Source organism: Vulpes vulpes, unplaced genomic scaffold (genome assembly GCF_048418805.1).
Source record: "Vulpes vulpes isolate BD-2025 unplaced genomic scaffold, VulVul3 Bu000000626, whole genome shotgun sequence".
Classification (NCBI taxonomy): Eukaryota; Metazoa; Chordata; class Mammalia; order Carnivora; family Canidae; genus Vulpes; species Vulpes vulpes.
In genome coordinates, this window is record NW_027325669.1 from 870,324 (window position 1) to 893,129 (window position 22,806).

The following is a 22,806-nucleotide window of genomic DNA, read 5'->3' on the forward strand; positions in this document are numbered from 1 at the left end:
GTCTATTAAATACACATTTTAGACAAACCTCTTCGGTACACATACTAAGTATGCTTCCATATATTAGTTTTCTCAGTGAGGTAACTGAGGTCCAGAGATCAGGTGCTAAAGTTCACAGAGGTAAGAAGTACAAAATCAGGACTTGAATAGATCAATCTGACTCCCAAAGCCCATGGCTTTTCCTACTACGCCATGCTGCTTACATAGAGTTTTTAATTCCTTTATGTATTTCCTTTACATTTGTTTTTCTTTCTTGGTGCTACACTAAAAAATGTGCATAGAATGGAGGAGCTTAGGGTAAGAATTTTATAAATGGATTGGATTTGGTGAAAATAGTGAGCCATACAAGTTAAAAAAAAAAAAAAATGAGGAGACAGGTATGTGCCAAGAGTGTTTTAAGCAGAGACAGAAGTCCAGGTAGACGATGTAATAAGAATAATGAATTTGAATCAGGAGACCTGAGAAATTAAGAGTCAGAGACCAAGAAAGTTTAGATGATAATGGAGGCCATGGTTTTGAGACTCCGCGTGTGGTCCAGGGTGCAGCAGGATTAGCATCCTTTGAGAATTTGTTATAAATGCATAGGCCCTAACCTGGACCTACCAATTCAAGAGTCTGCATTTTAGAAACATCCCCAGATGTTTTGCAGGCGTTAAAATTTGAGAAGCACCAGGATATGGCTATAGGCAACACATCTCAAATAATCATGAAAGCCCTAGAAATAAAAAGCCAGATCTCTGCAGAAATAATAAGCAGAGAACAATAGGAATGGGCTGTGATACAAGGTAGCATTCCCTGCATATGCCACAACTCCTTGAATAACCAGTCAGTTTGAAATGGACATGCTTTCTTTTTTTTTTTTTTTTTTTTTAAATGGGGAGATACTGGATTTATTTTTTTTTATTTTTTTATTTTTTTTTTTATTTATGATAGTCACAGAGAGAGAGAGAGAGAGAGGCAGAGACACAGGCAGAGGGAGAAGCAGGCTCCATGCACCGGGAGCCCGATGTGGGATTCGATCCCGGGTCTCCAGGATCGCGCCCTGGGCCAAAGGCAGGCGCCAAACCACTGCGCCACCCAGGGATCCCTGGACATGCTTTCAATTTAGAAATAAGACAAAATAAAATATTTGCTTGCAAATATTTTTTTCCTGAGTCACAGGTTAATAACAAGAAATTACTACAATGTAAAACTCCTCAAACTTCCACTCATCTTCCTCTTTGATCATTCTATCTGGTTTACAATTTTGAAACTAACTTTTGTGACTTCTGTGTAGATTTTGGGGAAGAAAAATCCTCTTCAACTTTTGAATAGTTTGGTATAATGCTTGTTAAAATGGAAAGAACAATTAACACTATTTCTTCTGATTACTTGCGTTGAGTTGCCAATTTTATTACAAGCCCAACATGTGAAGCACCAGGCAGGCCTATTACTACATCAATTCTCTCAATTTGTTCAACACATTTCAAAGTTTTAGCACAAAATTCCTTGTTGTTTTGTCATTATTGTTGTCGTTGTTGTCATCATTGCTGTTACATGAGGATGAAGAAAGGGTAGATAGATCTTGAGGAAATGAAGGCTTTGAAACAGCCAGAATAATACCATTGTCAATATACTAAATGCAGCTTTAACACTTCTATAAATTCTTATAAAAGCAAAAATGCCTTTAATAAATGCAGTGACCTTGATATAAATACAAGATTACTATATACATACCGTAGCAAATGTTCTAAAAAGTTTTATGCAGTACTTGACTAATTCAAGTGACTTCTTTAATGAGGAACTTCAGGTATTTCATTATCATAATCTTATTGCTGACCCACCAAAGAAAAGATGGTAATGTAAGGTTGGAATTATGTTAGCTCTCTAGTATTCATCAAAACAGTGCCACTTGGAGAATGCTGGTTTTTCTGCAATACCCATTTCAAGCATAATAGTTTCACCTTTGATCCAGATGCCATTTTGAAAGGAAAACAACAAACAAACAAAAAAAATCAAGAATTATAATTTCAGAAACTTAGAAAAGTTTCTGAAATGTGTCCCTAAAGACACATTTTAAACTCAAGTTTGTCAGTATATATATATATATGCAAATAAGCATTATAGCTGAGTTTTGATCCCTAGATAGAACCAAGTCCAGGTGGTCAAAATGATCCAGTGATTAGAATGGTCTAAGTTTTCAATTTTAAGATCTCAGTCCATGGCAAACATAAGAAAAGTGAAGCACTTATATGTGCATTACATATTATTAACTCATAATGCTCAGTATGAATTTGGCACAAGTGGCATCTCCACAGTACAGTGGAGAAAACTAAAACACATAATCAGAAACTGCAGTAATGTTTAGCAAACACCCAAAGAGAAATTAACAATTTCAAACAAAGCATCATTTTGGGCCATCTGGGGCATCAGGATATTGAATTTAATAATCATGCAGAGAATTCTCATTCTAGTTACCTCTAACAATTTCTACAAGGATTTTTTTTAAATGCTAAACTATATAAAAACACATTTAGAACACCATAACCCAAGGGCACCTGGGTGGCTCAGTCTGTTAAACTTCTGATTCTTGGTTTGGCTCAGGTCATGACCACCTGGTTTGGGGAAGAGCCCTACCTTTGGTTCCCTGCTCAGATTCTTTCTCCTTCTCCCTCTGCTATGTCCTGATGTTCTCTCTCTCTCTCTCTCTCTCTCTCTCTAATCAATAAAATCTTTAAAAAAGACAATACCTTAACCCACATTCCATAATGAAAATTTTACATGTGCACTCACGCACATATATTTAATTATCAGATCAACTTCCAGTTTCTTCTCATTAAAGAAATAATGAATATTGGCTCACATGTGTGTTTGATTTTGAATCTCTTGGTCTCTTTTTCTCTTTCATCATTCTCCCTACACTGGACTCACCATTTTCTCTTACAACACTTTGTTCTATTCCCAATTTAATATACTTCTCTTCCTGTTTCAGGGACATGGTAGAGATTGGCTTGATGTTACCCGATGCCACATTCTTTCCTGGCTACATAGCAGTACTACATCTTCTTTCTTTGTGCTTACGTATGGACCATATGACTCAGCCCCAATGAATGTGGATGGAAATGATGTACACTAAGTCTGGACCTTGCCATAAAACAACCTGCGGGATTATTCACACATTTTTCCTGTTCCCTGTCATGTTTTAAAGATATCAACATCATACTTTGGAACCAGAGTCACCATTTAGGGAGGAACTGACTGAATTGCACAGATAAAAACTTTGACTATTTAAAGATAACAGTATCTGAAGGATGTTTATGATAGAAGCCACTATTATTACCCTAAATAATAAAAATGTGGGATGCCTGGGTGGCTCAGTGGTTAAGAGCCTGCGTTGGCTTGGGGCGTGATCCTGGAGACCCGTGATCGAGTCCCATGTCAGGCTCCCTGCGTGGAGCCTGCTTCTCCCTCTGCCTGTGTCTCTGCCTCTCTGTGTGTCTCTCATGAATAAATAAATAAATAAGATCTTTAAAAAATAAATAATAAAAATGTTAACACCATTGAAAGGTATGTTTGCCCAGTATCATTCTGTCAACTTGGCCTGATGTCTGAATTTCCTATAACCACTCACAACCTTAATCCCCTGAATTAACGAAAATGCATTTTGGCAAAATAGTAACGTCAAATGATTATCATGTTACCAATATTTGACAGAAATAACACTAACTTCAAGCATAAAGTGAGCTCTGTCAGTTGCTTGCTATTTAACATTGGGCAATCTAGTAAATTTCCCCATTTTCTGAAAATTCTTAATTCATCTAGCTGTTTAGTACACTCTTGGGAAAAACAAATGAAAAACTATGATAAAAATGCAGACTATAAAATTGTATTCACATGAAACATATTTTTATTTTCAACAAATTTATTCTGCAATTAAAAAAAGCAAAAAAGAAAATGAACCATCAGAGATTAGGTTTAGGGTGGCAAATCTGGAAAAAGGAAGTAGAATGTCAGAAAATCTTCCCAGAGATAAAGAATTCGGTAGGCCATTATTATCAAGGTAAGAAAGAGTGACAGATCTCGGATTACATTTTTGTATGGCCCAGTTGTAACTGAAATAAAAAGACTTCAGTTTTCCCTTTATTGCCTATATTGTGAAACTTTTATTGACTTCAAATCATGACACTTGTTGCTTTTTGATTATGCAGACATAGTTTCATATACCTCTGGGTTGGCACTCTCAAGCTCTAAGTGAATTGAACATATTTGCTTCACTAAATATGTTACAGTTAAACAAACAAACAAACAAACAAACAAAAACACAATGGGTTTTTAAGCCCACTGGATTCTAGAGCTATTTATTCTGGTTGCTAAGAATAGCTTCTTAAGATCAGTGTTATCCTCTCACAGATGCTGGTTAGCTCTCTTTTTTTATTACCATTTTGTCATCAGACTTTTATAGGTGAATTTCATTTTTTTTAATTGCAACACATTTCATTATTCCGTTTCTCTACATTATTCAAAAAGATGGAGATGTTACATATATCTGTTCATCAACAAAATCTTGGTGACATAATTGTCAATTGTTTTGGAATGTGACATCGCTGAGGGGTAAGTGGAAGTTAGCTGTGTGGTTCTGCAGATTTTGTTCTGTTCTCACTCATTTATCTGGCTGATTATCTGATTATCAATCAACTGATGGAGACTGGGCTCAGCTGAATTGCCCTGCTTTGTTCCACATGTCTGTCATGCTCTTCCTGGATCCAGCAGGATATTGGTTATCTTTCATGGGGATAGTGACTCGGAAGAGGCAGATAGCAATATTCAAGAGTATTGGAAATAGTCTGTTTCCTGACCTGGGTCACAGGTACAGGTCTGTCCATTTTATTAAAATTTATGGAGCTATACTCACAGTTTGTGTTTGTATGTATGTAATGTATAAGTTATACAATACACATTACTTTAAAAATATTAGTTAAGCAACTTCAAATATATTTAACTTTTTAAAAAAGCATAATAGGGTGGAGTGAGAGTTATTTTTCATCCAATAATGAAACAGTTGAAATGCAGACAAAACTAAAGCAGAAGTATAATTTATGTATCCAATTTAGCGTCAGTTTATTTCCATACTGATGTTGAAACCTAGATTATCCTGATAAACAATTTCATTTCAAAAGCCTCCATTTTACTTTTTTGTCTATAGAAACATGATATTAAAATAAATCACTGAAACAATATTTGAGTTTACTTCCTTTGAACATCAAACAATCTTATAATTTATGAAACTTTCTCTCAACTGTTCACAGATCATTTTAAATTTTTTATTTATTTTTATTATTTATTCACAGATCTTTTTTATTGTTTGTCCATAAATATATTGTCATCTATATTTAATTAATTACACATATAAGTTGACATAAAATACATAAAGTGTTATTTATTTTAATTTACTTAATAGACTTGTAATAAACTATACACCATTTGGGGATGTAGGGCTCACATTTTAAGTATGATGAGAGAAGTATTTATAATAAGTCTCATTGCTGAAAACTGATTCAAAACTATATCTATGGCAATACTAGTGCTTTCTTCATTCAGATTACCCGGTTCTAAAGCAACTACACCTAATATAATTCTATTCCATGCATGTTTTCTGAAGATGTATATGTATTTTCAGATGAAATTTGATGGATTTAGTCATGCAAATATTTAATTTTCAATTGTGGAAATATATAGACGACATAATCCATCTCTTCAAATAGGGTCAGAGAAGGACTCTATTTATCTTGTTCTCTATTGTTATTGCATTGCCTGTCAGAACTCAATTGATTGTTAATGAGTGGATGAATGAACAACAAAGATACTTAGTTACCCACTAAAATGATTTTTTAAAAAATCTATGTATGTAAAATATAGGTTTAAAAATAATGCTGATTATACTATTTTCAATAAATTTTAATTTCAATTGGAATATAGAAATTTTGATAAGCTAATTTTTGTTTATGGTGCGAGGTATGAATCAATTTAACTTTTGCACATATTCAATTATTCTAGCACTAGTTGTCAAGAAGACTATCCTTTTTTCCACTGAATAGCTTCTGCACCTTTGTCAAAAAACAAATGCGTGTATTTATATATATATAAACATAAATATATATTTAACATATAAATGTATATGTAATCACAGAGGTTTATCTATTTAATGATCTTGTCAAAAATTGCTTTAGTGTCATGGATTTATTGTTTGCTTTTTTGTCCTGCTTATTTCATCTTTTCTTTTTTTAAGCTCTAGTCCTTATTATTTCTTACATTGTACTTATAGTTTGGGTTTCATTTGTTCTTTTTCTAGTTTTGTCAAACGAATGCCATGTCATTTATTTAGATCTCTCATTTTTTAAAAAAAGATTTCATTTATTTATTTATTTATTTATTTTTTATTTATTTATTTATTTAATTGAGACACACAGAGAGAGGCAGAGGCATAGGGAGAGGGAGAAGTCTCCCTCCAGGAAGCCTAATATGGGGCTTGATCCCAGGACTCCAGGATCATGACCTGAGCCTACGGCAGATGCTCAACCACTGAGCCACCAAGGTGCCCAGACCTCTCATTTTTTATATAAATATCCAATGCTACATTTTTGCACTATATTTTTGTTCAGCTCAAAATACTAACTTTTCTTTCGATGCCTCCATCTATGGGTTATTTATAAGTATGCAATTTAGTTTCCCAAATTTTTCCAATGATCTCTTATAATTTCTAATTTAATTTTTAAAACAAATACTCGTGTAACTTTAATCATTTTTTTAATTTATCGAAACTTTTTTTTTATTTTTTTTTTTATTTTTATGATAGGCACACAGTGAGGGAGAGAGAGAGGCAGAGACATAGGCAGATGGAGAAGCAGGCCCCATGCACCGGGAGCCCGACGTGGGATTCGATCCTGGGTCTCCAGGATCACGCCCTGGGTCAAAGGCAGGCGCTAAACCGCTGCGCCACCCAGGGATCCCAATTTATCAAAACTTATTTTATGGATGGTACACCCTTGGAAATTTCCCTGTGCCCTCAAAAAGAATATGGGTTCTGCTGTGATTTGGGTCAATGTTCTATAAATATTAAGTAAGTTAAGTTAGTTAATAACATTGATCAAGTATTCATGATGCTTTCTTTACTTTTCTATCAATTATTGAAAAATTGGTCTGAAGTCTTCAAATATAGTTGTGAATGTGTCTCTTTCTGCTTGTGATTCATTAACATTCCCCCCCGTCCCCATGTATTTTGAAGCTGTTATTAGGTGTATAAATGTTTAGGATTATTATGCTGTCTTGATGAATTGACCATTTTATCATTAGGAAATGTCCCTTTGTTGCTGGCATTATTCCTTTTCTACTTTGTCTGATATTAATATAACTACCCCAGTGTTTTATGACTATTATGCTTTTACTTTTAACCTATTTATGCCTTTATATTTTAAGAAGATTGCTTGGAAGAAGCATATACTTGGTTCTTGCTTTCTCAGACATTATTACACTCTTTGTCTATTTTAATTAAAGCATAGAAGATTTATATTTCATATGATTACTGATATTGTTTAATGCACATTTATTACCTTGCTCTTGTGTTTTATTTTTCCCATCAATTTTGGTTCCCATTGCTTCTTTCTTTTTCTTTTTGCCTTCTTTTGGATTAAGTATTATTTTTGTGATTCTGTTTTCTATTATTGATTTATTAGCTATAATTCTGTTTATGCCTTTTCTTTAGAAATTAGAAATTATTAGAAGATTAGAAATATACATCTTTAACTTAGTGCAATCTACCTTCAAGTAATATTGGACCACATTGCTTATAGCATAACAACTTCACAACTGTATATTTTCATTTCTCTCCTATCTTTCTGCTATTGGTGTGATGCATCTTACACATGTGTTATCAACTCCACATTGTTAATAGGCAATTTTATTTTTAAAATTTTAAAAATAAGAAAAGTTTAAAATAAGAACAAGTAGGTATCATTCCTTTCCTTTGTGTAGTTTCAGATTCCCATCTTCCATCTTATTAAAGTACTTTATTTCTTCTTGTAATTGCAGGTCTACTGGAAATGAATTCTTTCAATTTTTTTTCTTTCAATTTTTTTATATCTGAAAATATCTTTGTCTTTTTAAAAAAGTTATCTTCACTGGGCAAAGAATTCTAGGTTAAGGGTTTTTGTTTTCCTCACTATTTTAAAGATGTTACTCCACTGTTTCATGGCTTCTGTTGTGATGAAAAATCTGCTTTCATCCTTATCTTTGTCTATGTATGCATAGTGTGTCTTTTTAAAACAAATCTGGCTACTGAAGATTTTTATCATTTTTGAAAAATTTGGTTATGAAATGCCTCATAGTTTTCTTCATGTTCCTCATACTTGAGTTCCACTGAATTTCTTAAACCTGTGGTTTTGCAGTTTTCATCAGATTTGGAAAAGTTTTAGTCAATAAATATTCAAATACTCTTTTTTCTAGACCCTTCTCTCTTGTGTCAGCTTCAGGGAACATTCAGTTACATGTATCTTATGGTGCTTGAAATTGTCCCCTGATTCAGTGATGCATTGTTTATATTTTTTGAAGTCCTTTTCTCCTTTGTTTAATTTTGGATTTCTACTACTATAACTTCAAACATACTAATCTTCTATTCTGCAATGTCTAACCTCTCATAATTCCCATGAAGTATATTTTTCATCTAAGTATGACTTCTATCTATTTACTAATCTCTCCTTTATCTTTTTGAATTCATGGAATACAGTTATAGTAACTATTTTAATTGTCTACTAGTTCTATCATCAATGCTATTTTCTGGATTAGTATCAACTGATGTTTATCCTCAATATGGACATTTTCCTGCTTTTTTGAATGGCTGTCAGTTTTTTATTGGATGTCAGACATTGTGATTTTACCCTGTTCTGTGCTAGATATTTTTATATGCTTATAAATAATCTTGACTTTTGTTTTGTGAAGTGGTTACTTGGAAGTGGTTTCTTTCTGGTTTTTATTTTAAGCTCCGTTAAAGCAGAATCAGAACAGCATGTGGCTAGGACTAACGTTTCTGAACTACTAAGGTAAAATACTTCTAAGTCTACTGGTTGACCTGTGAATTTTGAAGTTTTCCACTCTAGCTGACAGGAACAGACACAATACCCAGTCTTATATAATTCTGTGAATTCTTTCCCTATAACCTTTATAGGTAGCTCTTTATCTGGCCTTGTGTATTTCCTCAGAATATGTTCTCCTCATCTGAATAATAGGTCTACTCTGTAATATCCAGATGCCCTTGTGCAGCTCTCTTCTCCCCATTCCTGTTCCCTGTGAACCCAATCTACCTTTGCCTCTTCCTAGAACATTCGGCTCTCTCTCTTCTGTTCAACTAGAGAGGTAGCTGGAGTCTGCCCGGAAGAACTTCAATGTATGACAGTGGAGCAATCAAAGGACTCTCACCTCATTTGTTTCGTGACTATCAGGGAACATTGACGTTTGTTACCCGATGTTCAATGAAGCTGTTACTTCATATATTTTGCCAGTTGTGACATCATTGTTGTTTACATCCCTGTCATTTCACTTGTTTGCAAATGGAATCCTCTTACTAATTTTTTTTAATGGTGCCAATCTCAAATAGAGTTTTATTGAAGACATTGCATTTTCCACTTAATAATACAGTGTTTATAAATTGCAGTGTTTATTTCCTTTCCCTGTGCACATATTCCATATTCAAGTATCAAGAATGCCCAGTACACTTACTATAGCAGCTTCACCTTAAAGCTGCCATGGAATTTGCTACAAATCTGGATCCTTCAAATGTTGTGTAAAACAATGCTAAACCTATTATCAGGTTGGCTTAATCAACCTCTTCAGTGGTAGGTCCAGAGGAGGCACCACCAGAGGGAGGAGCTCCACCACCAGGGAAGCCTCCAGGCATTCCTCCTGGCATGCCTCCTGTACTCTGGTACAAGCCTGGTAATGATGGGGTTGCAGACTTTCTCCAGCTCTTTTGTATGACGCTCAAATTCTTCCTTCTCTGCAGTCTGGTTCTTATCAAGCCAGTTGATGATTTCATTATACTTGTCAAGAATCTTCTGTTTGTCTTTATCATTGATTTTGCCCTGAAGTTTTTCATCTTCAACATTTGCTTTCATGTTGAATGCATAAGACTCAAGTGAATTCCTGGAAGACACCTTGTCTCACTCATTTCATCTTCAGCTTTGTACTTCTCAGTTTCCTGTACCATGTGCTCAATGTCCTCCTTGCTCAAGCAGCTCTTGTCATTAGTGTTGGTAATCTTGCTCTCTTTCCCTGTGCTCTTATCCACAGCAGATACATTGACGATACCATTAGCATCAATATTAAAAGTGACTTCAATCTGAGGAACACCACAAGGGGCAGGAGGTATGCCTGTGAGTTCAAACTTGCCAAGTATGTCGTTATCCACACTCACCTTCATATACATGAATAAGCACACCGGAATGTTTGTCAAAATAGGTAGTGAAGGTTTGTTTCTGTTTGGGAGGAATGGTAGTATTGCACTTGATGAGCACAGTCATGGCTCCTCCAGCAGGTTCAATGCCAAGAGAAAGTGGGGTGACATCCAACAGCAGCAAATCTCAAACATTTTCAGATTTGTCACCAGAAAGAATAGCTGCCTGGACAGATGCACCATAAGCAACAGCCTCATCAGGTTTGATGCTCTTATTCAGTTCCTTTCTATTGAAGAAATCTTGCAGAAGTTTCTGAATCTTGGTGATATGAGTAGAACCACCCACCAGGACAAAATAATGTACCTGAGACTTGTCTAGCTTGGCATTCTGAAGAGCTTTCTCTACAGGGTCCAGGGTGCCATGGAGCAGGTCAGCATTTAATGCTTCAAACTGGACATGAGTAATAGAGGTATAGAAGTCAATTCCTTCGTACAGAGACTCACTCTTAATACTGGACTGGGTGATGGAAGAAAGTGTATGCTTAGCATGTTCACAAGCAGTATGGAGAGGACAGACTGCCCTCTTGTTTTCGCTGATGTCCTTCTTGTGTTTGTACTTGAACTCTGCAATAAAATGGTTGATCATTCGGTTGTCAAAGTCTTCTCCACCTAAGTGGGGGTCTCCAGCTGTGGACTTGACCTCAAAGATCCCATCTTCAATAGTAAGAACTGACACATCAAAAGTGCCACCTCCTAAATCAAAGAACACATTCCTTTCAGCTCCAACCCTTTTGTCTAAGCCAAGCAATAGCAGCAGCAGTTGCCTTATTGATGATTCAAAGTACATTGAGACCAGCAATAGTTCCAGCATCTTTGGTAGCCTGACACCAAGAGTCACTGAAGTATGCAGGTACTGTGACAACTGCATTGGTGACAGTTTTCCCAAAGTAGGTCTCTGCAATTTCCTTCATCTTTTTCAAAACCATAGAGGACACCTTCTCTGGATAGAAACTTTTTGTCTCTCCCTTGTATTCTACTAGGACCTTGGGCCTGCCAGCATCATTCATCACCATGAAGGACCAATGCTTCATATCATATTGGACGACAGTATCATCAAATCTACATCCATTCATGCATTTGGCATCAAAAACTGTGTTGGTGGAGTTCATCGCAACTTGATTCTTTGCAGCATCACTGATCAATCGTTCAGTGTCAGTGAAGGTGACATAACTTGGGGTCGTTTGGTTTCCCTGATCATTGGCAATTATTTACAGTTTCCCATGCTGGAAGACACCCATGGAAGAGTAGATGGTGCCAAGATCAATGCCAACTGTAGGTCCCTTAGACATAGTTGCTTCTGTGTGGGCTGGGCTCGACTCGAGGAGAAAACAGCCATCTGGAGATACGGCACTGCTCTCAATGAGACCCTTCTTATTAAAATTTAAATGAGATTATATCACTCCTCTGCTTCAAAATCTTCACTTCCCTTTTCACTCAGTAACAGCCAAAGTCCTAACATAGGTCTACAAGGCTTTACATTAACTGGGTGGGCATCATTCTGAACTCATTTACTACTATTCTCACCCTCAGTTATCTGCTCTGGCCACAATGATTCCCTTGCTTTTTGTTAAATAAGTTAGGTGTACTCTCCTCTCAGGATGCTAGCTCTTGATGCTTCCTCTGTCTGAAATGTTCTTTCCCTAGATAATCATGTCTCACTCTTCAAATATTGTATTCTCATCAAGGAATGCTGTGTTCATACTATCTAAATTTACAATCTAAATCTGATGTTCCTCATTCCCCTTCTATTTTTCTTCTGAGTGCTCATGCACACACATGCACACACATACTTTTCTAAACATCTTATTATATCAGATATAATTCTGGCTTGCCTTTTACACATTTCTCCTTCTAATAAAGGTATAATTTTTCCCCATTTTATTTTTATCCTAATAATGTAGTAAGAATTTAAGTGTTAATCGTAATCACTAAAAAGTCAATAGAAATCAAATGTTAACACAATGCAATCTCAGTTCTTTCAAAAAATAGAACAGGTACTTCATCTGGTAGGTTAAAGAGTTCTGATTGCCCTATCCATTGGGAAGTGTAGGTATGTGTTAAGTTAGCCATATCATAATCTCCTGCCATTATCTGAGTAAAATAACAACAGGAAATTCCAAGAAAAATGATTTAAAGCAATATAAGAGCTATTGAGTTATACAAAACCTATTCCCTTATTTACATAAAGACACACTTGCTTTCAGATGTCCATGTAAATCAGATTTAATTTAACATATTTTTAAGTTTTAATAAAATCAATTCAATTCAAACAACTACTTTAAAACATTCAATTTACTTTTCAGATAGGGTGAGAAAGTAGCAGTACCCTAGAGTACTATACTACGGTTTATTTCTGATGAAGAGTAATCATTCAGCTACTAATATTTTCATCAAGTTTACTTGTATTTGTGGTTACAATCAGGATCTAGCAATATTTTGGGGAGTATAATAAATTAAGGATGGAGTATTAAAAACTAAAGTTATGAGATGAAAGATTTTCAATTATTACCCTGAAACCTTAATCTTCCAAAACTTGAATGGAAATAAGTAGTTAAAATAACATGTCTAAAACATTTCTTGAGATAATGACATGGCACTTCAGAAAACAGAATGGGCCTATCAAATCAGACCAGGCACTGAACACCAATCCAGTTAAATGTAGTCTACTATGCCCACAGCAGACTGGATTATAGGAGCCTAAAAATGGTCACACACATCTCAGAGCACTCTTTACACCTGGGGTGGTTTTAAACACAAAGTATTTCAGTATAAAATTCTTGCTAACTGGGATCCCTGGGTGGCTCAGTGGTTTAGCACCTGCAATCTGCCCAGGGCGTGATCCTGGAGTCCCAGGATCGAGTCCCATGTTGGACTCCTTGCAAGAAGCCTGCTTCTCCTTCTGCCTGTGTCTCTGCCTCTCTCTGTGTATGTGTGTCTCTCATGAATAAATGAATAAAATATTTTAAAAAAATTCTTGCTAACTGCCATTTCTATGCGTTAGCTTTTCCCACTATCCAGGTAAAATAGAAAGATATGTGTCCATAAGATCCAAAAAAAAAAAAAAAAGGCAAAAAATCCAGGTAAGGTGGGAAAAGTGTGGAGGAAAAGAAATCTAAGCGATAGCACAAATAGATTTCAAAATGAGTACGGAAAACGGAAAAATATCCTATTTTCTAAGTACAGAATTATTCTCTTTTTCATTTAATATATCAGATTTCAAAGCAAAGGAGTACTAAGTAACAAAATACTCAAATAATAAAAAAAATTAAAAGCAAATGGTGTAAAATGCAACATTAAAAACATTATATGCAGGGAAATTTACTTTAAATCTCCCCAAAGGAAGAGATAGAATTAGAATTTACTATCTTGTTTTGCAGTAATGATTTGGATGATTCATCATAGTAGTTCTTTTGTTTACTTGCTCTGTGCATTTAACAATATTAGCTGTAAACACAATTAAATGCAAGAGGTCTGGCTTAGTGGTCATCCATAGAGATTTGCTACTAAATGTGACAAATGATCTTGTTATAAGGAACTCAAACTGCAGAACACTCCGAAGTGTCTAGACTTTGTTATGAGCAACTCTCAAGTTTTAGAGATTTCTTCACCAGGGTTGACCATAAATAACTAATAAATACAAATGACCACATAATCTCCTATTCCGTCTTTACAGCAATATCTCCATGCACACAATGCACAGACACAGAGCAGAGGCCATTGTACCACTATCTCAAAGATCACTATTTATTTTTATTTCAGTTAAATTAATTCACATGTAGTATATTATTAGCTTCAGAGGTAGAGTTTAGTGATTCATCAGTTGCATAGAACACCCAGTGCTCATTACATCAAGGTCTCTGTTTAAAAATCATCCTTGTCAGTTAGAGGATCTGTGGTTTTTGAAGTAGGTGGAGAGAAAAATACAATATGAAGAATCAGCTGCAAAAAGTGATTTTTAACAGAGGACAGTTCTTAATCTTGAAATAGTGAGGAAGGTAAACCTCAAACCACTGTAGTATGCTAGTACTTATCAATAATTTTGATACAAATCCTGTCCATTCCCCTGGATAAGAACAACTACCTTAGGAGAAATTATCCTACAGGTAAATTTCCATGCAAGAGAGGTCTATGCCTATGATTGGTCTGGTATACAAAATATTTTTTTTCTAAAAATGTATTTCACTTTCTGAAACTCGCCTAGTTAGAGATTCCTTTAAGTATAAGTTACATGTATACTTTATTTAAAATATTACTTTCTAGGGCAATAAATACTGTGGAGAATAGGGTAAAGATATATAAATCATTAACACAGCTTTAAGTCCTTTTCTCAAATTCTTCTTAATAGCTATCAAAGAGTGTAATAGTGAAGATCCGGGAAATATGATGGCTGTGTAGATAAAGTAATTTTTGCATATCTAGCAATATTTTGCAAAACTTGAATGGAATTAGTTAAGCCCTCCAAAGGGTTTAAAATGAGGGCAGAGAAGGTCAGGGTGGGATTATCAGTGTGAAAGGGTTGTAGTATTGAGGATGTTATGAGAATAGTGAAGGGGAAAGTTATAAGGAAAATGAAAAATTACTCAAAGGAAAGAGATAAAAGGGAAATTTTCTTATTCCAAAAATTTGCTAGTGTGACTTTGTCTGGACTGACACTTTTTCTTTGAATTCTGCAGGGTCACTTACAGATGTTAAGAGTCCCGAGACATGTTTGTCTTTTCATGTTTGTCTGATGCAGAAATCAGAGGTGAAGTGTATTTGGTAAAAGTCTCTAAAGTTGTTATTTAAACATTAACTTTAGAATCATATATCATACTTTGCATGGAATTTAGCGCTTTCATCACATCTTCAAAGCTCTAACTTTTTAATACAAAACAGATAATCCAGGAAACATTAAGTCTCAGTTTGACATTTTTTTTGAAGATTTTATTTATTTATTCATGAGAGACACACAGAGAGAGGCAGAGACACAGGCAGAGGGAGAAGCAGGCTCCCTGTGGGGAGCTGGATGTGGGACTTGATCCCAGGACCCCGGGATCACGCCCTGAGTCAAAGGCAGATGTTCAACCACTGAGGCACCCATGTGTCCCTAATATATTTTTTACATGTCTGATCAAGATATTTCATATAAAACTTTTCTTCAAAATATTCATGACATGAGTCATAAACTGAACTTGTGTCAACTTGATATAATGAAAATGAGCTCTGGATTGAGAATCAAGAAATTCAAGTGAATTGAGAACCAAAACCCTTTCATTCTACCACTAACTTCTCATATATATGTCTTTAAGATGTCACTGAACATTTCTGAATCAAAATGTTCATGTATATAAAAATTTATAGTTTCTAAGTTTTCTTCCAACTCAAAAGTGTATTTAATTAAACTCATAACGTACCCCTTCTCTTATACCTTAATATTGCTTTCTTTTATCCCTTTGTACTTTTCTTCTTTTCCTTGACTTCCCAAATATCAACAGATCATCATTACTTGCTTCGTAGCTTTAAATCAAGATGTCCTAGTACAAACAGAGGATACAGATCATAACTTTTCTAAACTTTAATTCAACACAGTATGTGCTTCTTCCAAGATATTTTCCTTCAGGACCAAAATCTATTGCATAATATGCAATTTTTCATTCATTAATTTAGTAATCAAATGTGAATAAGGCCTGCAATGGAGCAGAGACTGTGCTACCCATGGGGACACAATAATGCAGACCCCTTCTACATAAATGTCCCAGGAGAGTGGGAAAGTCAAATATAATCAACAATTACTTTAATACTATAATAAAACATGCTTGAAAGAGACTGAGGAAGAGCATATATAATCTGATCTTGAAATAGTTCAAAAGGGGTTCATGTTGATTCGAAAAGGTAATATAGAAACTCAGGCCCAAATGACATATAGAAACCAGCCAAGGACAAATGAAAATAGATATGAGGCAGGCTATTTAGAGTAGAGAGAAAAGCATCACAGCATCACAGATGGGGAACTAAAGGATCATAAACAAACGTCCTAGAGACATGAGGAAGCATGAAATATTTGGGAAAATGATCATATTCATTGCCTTAGAGAAAAGTGTTTAAGGGAAAAATGTAAGGGGATGATGACTGGAGAGGTAAGCAGAAAGATTATTAATCACTTAATAATGTTGCAGTTTAGAGGGATTTTTTAGGATGCTATGTGAATGACTTATTAAAATTAGAAAATCAAGTTAGAAAGATTAGTTATTAGATCCCTCATCCACTTTTTTATTAGTTTTTTCCAGTTTGTAATACATATTACTAAAAGAATAAAAAAATGTCGGCAGCTATTTGTACCTACTGATATTCTGCTATGCCATATAGGCAGCTAATAAATACCTATAAATTGAAATGTCCGGCTATAAGACGTATTTAAGACTATGATGTCATATTTCAAGGACATTTCTTCTTTAATAAACCTTATATTTTGAATAATTTCAGATTTACTTTAAATTTGCAATGATAGCTCAGAGAATTTCCATATATTATTTACTTAGTTTCCCTTAAGGTTAACACCTAATGTAAGCATCACTTACCCACAGCTCTGATTCAAGAAAAGATGTTATTCTACTGAATTGATGGTTTTTATGTCCTTATGATGAAGTGGAACTGACTCTTGGTTAATTGATTTAAATCTAAGAAAATACTTAAACCCATGATTATCAAAGAGTGATACAAATTTATATATTACTATTGAATGAAAATATATTATCCCATAAAATAATGGTTGTTCACGTTTTGCACTAAAGTGGTATCAACTGATGTTTATTAAAATGGCAGTATTACAGGCCCCATCATATAAGAATTGTCATCTATTAAAATCTGGCCTATGATTTTTGCTACAAAATTTGGTCTCCCTGTAACCATAATATCTTATGCAGAATCTCATTAACAGTCATAGTAGGAGAAGCAGAATGGCAGCAGACTTAGGAATCAAAGAAAATGTTTTATTTCTCTTAAATATGATTAAGATCTTAGAAACATTCCATAGAAGTAGTGTAAATATTTTCTAAGTCAGTCTATATTCCATTTACCATATAAACATACTGATTATAGATCATCCAGAGATAATTCTGTTTTGTTTTGTTTTGTTTTTAAGTCACTTTGTTGTCTGTATATGGTAGAGGAAAATTATACTTCAGTTTCTTCCTGTTGGGGACATAGCAAAACCATATTTCCCAATATTCCTCGTATTTAGGTTGGGGCCATATGATTCAGTTCTGGCCCAAAGAAGTGGGAAAAAGAGATATACACTACTTCCAGAGATGGTCATTAACCTCACTGCCTTACTATCTTTGCTCTTGCCATTCCAAATGACCTAAAAGACCAAGTATTTATAATAGGGAGGTGCCTGAATCATCCTTAAATAAGAATGTGAGCAAGAGCCGCCACCCAAACTATATAAGACTGGAATGAAAGAGAATTAAAATTTTCTATCAAACTTTGAAATTCTGGGGGTATTATTTGATGTACTTTCATATGTTAATACTCCGTGCTTCATTAAGAAAAAGATCCTAGTTCCTCAATCTTTTGTTATTGTTCTTACATTAGCTATGATCATCATTCAATTTAGGCAACATGTTATGATCATCTATTATTCTGAGCACAGGGAACTATTAAATGAACAATATATGTCCATAGACAAGCTCATAGAAGCTCATACCTAAATTACTATAAAATGGTACAAAAGAAAGAGCTCTATTGATTTTTTGTTTGTTTATTTTTTTTTTAGTTTGGTTTAGATCCAAGAAATGCCAATTATTATTTGTAACCTAGGGTTAATCGTATAATCTTTTTTTACATTCAGTGCTTAATATATGCTCTTTCCTTTCTACTTTTTTCTTTCCTTTCTATTATTCCTTGTTATTTTCGTTCATTGATCCCCTATATTAAACATTCAAGTTCTATAAATCTGAATATTAAGAAAAATCAGTACAACTAATTTCATGTCTTTGATTCTCAATAAAAGTTGTTATCTCCCTGGTCTCCAAAGACATCACAACTAAAAAAGGGAAAAATAAGGAACTTCCAAAAGTAATTGAAGGTATAGTTAAAAGTATTATTTTTATCTCTTTCCTAATTAAATAATTTTCAGAGAATGTGTCCAGGAAACCTTCATATGACATCATATGATAATAGACATGCAGTTTTCTTGGAAAAGTTAAGCATAACCCATCACCAAGAGAAGTCATTGATAAAATGCATAAATAAGTACTGACCAAACCAAAGCCTTTTACACAGAACTTAAAAGTCTTACACAAAACATAAGTATTTACAAAAAAAGCATCATTTATGCCAAACTTGAGCAACAAAAGAAGCTTTTTAGGGACCTAAAATAAATTAAAGTAGCATAACAAAACATTAACTCATTGGTGCATTCAAATATAGATATTATTACAAAACTAGAAAATGTGTTTACAGATGGTTGCTTTATTAACATTTTTTCCTAATAGCCACTAGAAGAGAAAGATCCGGTGATATTAAAACATGGAGAAATGAAAATGTGAACTTCAGAATGTGAAATAATATTGTTGAACATAGAGTCAATATTCACTACCTCAGTAGAAATAACTTCTGCTCAAGTAATATGCAATTAATCTTGCTATATATATATGTATATATGTAAAATTAATATGAAAAGCTGAAAACCTATAACAATAATCTTAGAAAATATCTAGATTACTTAAACAACAATTCTACAGCAGAAATCTTTATTAAGATCTCTAGAAACTAAATTAGCAGAGTTGAGCCAAATTCTATATTTAATTAATCACTGGTAGCAAAATAGAAAAATGCAACTTTTTAAAATAACTCATTTCCCTTTTATTATTTAAATGTATTCTTGAGGTATTCCATACTTTCACAAGTCCCTTTGGAAACTTGTTTATTGATAAGGAAGATTAATGATGTGTAACAAAAAATGTTTATTTCATCTTGTGTCTTATTAGAATGCTGATATATTTGGACAAGTACCACCACACTAAGTGAGTAGCACAGATACCTAAAACTGGTTTTGTGACCATCTATTTACCAATTCACTATCTATAAGAACTATTGCTTTTTATTTTATATCAGCATACTCTTTCCAAATGTAACAATCTTTTTTCCTTTTTTACAAATACACTTATTATTAAAAATTTTATACATTATCAGCAATTAATATACCTACTTTTAACAAAGAAATCTTTCAATTTATATTGATTATTGTAATCCTATGTTATACTATTTTCTGTTTTTAAAATTCCCATTAATATATGTTGTTATGTTACTTTTAGGTGTACCATGTAGTAATTCAAAAATTGCATACTCTACTCAGTGCTCATCATTAGTGTATTCTTCATCCTCTTCACCTATTTCATGCATCTGCCCACCTACCTTAAGTGTAATATTCTTTCTCTCTTTAAAGATTGTATTTGTTTGTTCATGAAAGATACAGAGAGAGGCAGAGACATAGAGGGAGAAACAAGCTCTTTGAGGAGAGCCGATGTGGGACTCAATCCTGGGACTCTGGGACCACATCCTGAGCCAAAGGCAGGTGCTCAACCACTAAGCCACCCAGGTGTCCCAAGTGTAACATTCTTAAGAATTGTCAAATTTTAAATTGTTTATTGAATGGATAACAAGATAATTTTGGTAACATAAACAACTACAGTTTGGTTTATGATCTTATTTTTTGCTAATGAGGTAAATTAAAAATTAAAATCTTAAACATCAGGCCTGATTCTAAATTAATGAGCAAAGGACAATATAATTCTTAGTAAGCAGTACTATAAAAGGTATCCTTCCTATCTACTAGAATTTTACCTGAAACAGTAATTAATATGGATTTTAGTGAGATTGTCATATTATTGGTCTTGAATAATATTACCCTTTCTTTTTTTTTTTTTTTTTTTTTTTAAATTAATTTTTATTGGTGTTCAATTTACCAACATACAGAAAAACACCCAGTGCTCATCCCGTCAAGCGTCCACCTCAGTGCCCGTCACCCATTCCCCTCCAACACCCGCCCTCCTCCCCCTCCACTACCCCTAGTTCGTTTCCCCGAGTTAGGAGTCTTTATGTTCTGTCTCCCTTCCTGATATTTCCCAACATTTCTTCTCCCTTCCTTTATATTCCCTTTCACTATTATTCATATTCCCCAAATGAATGACTCATACAGCAATTTGGTAGCGTGGCAGGATACAAAATCAATGCCCAGAAATCAATGGCATTTCTATACACTAACAATGAGACTGAAGAAAGGGAATATTACCCTTTCTTAGACACTATTCATATCTTTCATTCAGATTGCTTTCTCAGCAACACTGTAGTAGATATTTGTTATACTTTTTTGGTTTTCCACATTTTGAACCCTTTTTTCTATGTTAAGGAGTAACTTAGTTTTTCAGGAACACTCCTCATAAAATACAATCTCAAAATCCCAACTACTCATTTGCCCAACCTCTTGTAGCACAGTGGAAGCACCCTTCCTGGGCATTACATTTAGGTATATCCACTGGGGCTTTGGGTCAGAAGCTAGTTTGTGAAGAAGCAGAAAGAGCATGGGCTCCATTCTAATGAGGATGCTGCTAGTAGAGTCAGATACACACACCTGGTTTCCAAAGATAACAATGGCAGCAATCTGATAGCAATATCTCCTGATGGCGATTTCAGCTGTATGTTCATCCCAGTGACAACAGTGATAAGTCTACACTGGACCAGTTTTGTGATATGATTTGAGACACTGTTCTAGCCTGGATGATTCCAACCATGATTCTCGTCCTTTTAGAGACACTTTGAGGTACCACATATACTTTCAATAAAACCTTTTTTCTATTGAAATTCTCTAGAATTGTTTTAGTTGGCTTTCAAATAAAAACTTTGAGGGGCACGTGGGTGACTCAGTCAGTTAAGCTCTGACTCTTGGTTCTGGTTCAGGTCATTATCTCACCATGCTGGGATCAAGCCCTGTGTCAGTCTGTGCACTGAGCAAAGAGTCTGCTTTAGATTCTCTCTTTCTTCACCTCTCTCTCTCTCTCTCTCTGCTCCTCTCCCTCTCTGGTCGTCTGGTGGTTAGGATTCGGTGCTCTCTCTCAATAAATACAATCTTAAAATTAAAAAAAAAAAAACTTTGATACTAAAGCTGAATGTAGTGATTAGAGACAATTTTATTTTGTCTCATTTTAAGAAGAAAAATATTTTTCGGAAGTACAAACAGTCATGCTGGGCATGTATAGGGAAAAGTCTGTGCAGGACCAAAGGGATGAATAGTGGCAGGTACTCTTGATTGTAACTGTGGATTTGTTTTTTATCCTACCCAAAGCTTCCTTCTTATTATCACAACTCATCTCCAAATATAGAGATTGAAAGGTCAGATATTTGCTTCACTTGCTTCCTTTACAGTTCTGGAACAGGAAGTGATAATTTGGCCCAATCTAGAAAAATTAGACATGATGGGGGAAATATATGCTTACCTGTGGGTAAAGTGTTTCCTCCTAAAGATGAGAACTTGGGACAACTGGATGGCTCAGTGGTTGAGCATCTGCCTTTGGCTCAGGGTGTGATCCTGGAGTCCTGGGATTGAGACCCACATCGGGCTCCCTGAGTGGAGCCCGCTTCTCCCTCTGCCTGCGTCTCTGCCTCTCTTTCTCTGTCTCTCATGAGTAAATAAATAAATAAAATCTTTAAAAGAAAAGATGAGAACTTGAACAACAAATAGCTGTTGTCTTTGTCTGGTTATTTTTGTTTACAATGTGATTTCTGAAAGTATAAACACCACTTTGTAACTGTAAGGAATCAAACCTAGGAATAAGCCATTACATCAAGGAAGTTAAGAGCAAGGGGAACCTGGGTGGCACAATCAGTTAAGCATCTGCACAAGTCATGATCCCAAGCTCCTGGTATCCAGCCCTACTTGGGGCTAACTGTTCAGTAGGCAGGCTTTATTAACACTGTTTAATATTATTTAATCTCCCTCTCTTTCTCCCCCTCTGCTGCTCCCCCTGCTTGTTTCTCTCTCTCTCTCTCTCTCTCTCTCTCTCTCTCTGTCTCTCTGTCTCTCTCTCTGTCCCTCACTCATTTTCTCTCTCTTCCTGTCTCTCTGTAAAATCAATCAACCAACCAACCAATCAATCAATCAATCTTTAAAAAAAGGAAGTCAAGAGCTAAGCCATGATTAAATCCCAAAACACCTTTCATCATGATACTGAGAAATGTAAAATAGCCTACTGTTGAACAGAGTTGTAACCTGAAGCTGAAAACAATGTTCAATGAGACCTACAGAAAATGAATATATTCACGAAACAACAGAGGCAAAGTGGGAATTT

The 22,806-nt window shown here is 34.7% G+C and overlaps 1 protein-coding gene and 1 pseudogene across 1 annotated transcript in view; both read right to left on the minus strand.

The window, feature by feature from the left end:
* LOC112912724 (low-density lipoprotein receptor-related protein 1B-like) overlaps window positions 1-22,806 on the minus strand; it is a 1,003,376-nt gene that overhangs the window by 866,989 nt on the left and 113,581 nt on the right. The gene's annotated exons all lie outside the window — the stretch shown is intronic.
* Window positions 9,845-11,769, minus strand: LOC112912613 (heat shock cognate 71 kDa protein pseudogene; annotated as a pseudogene).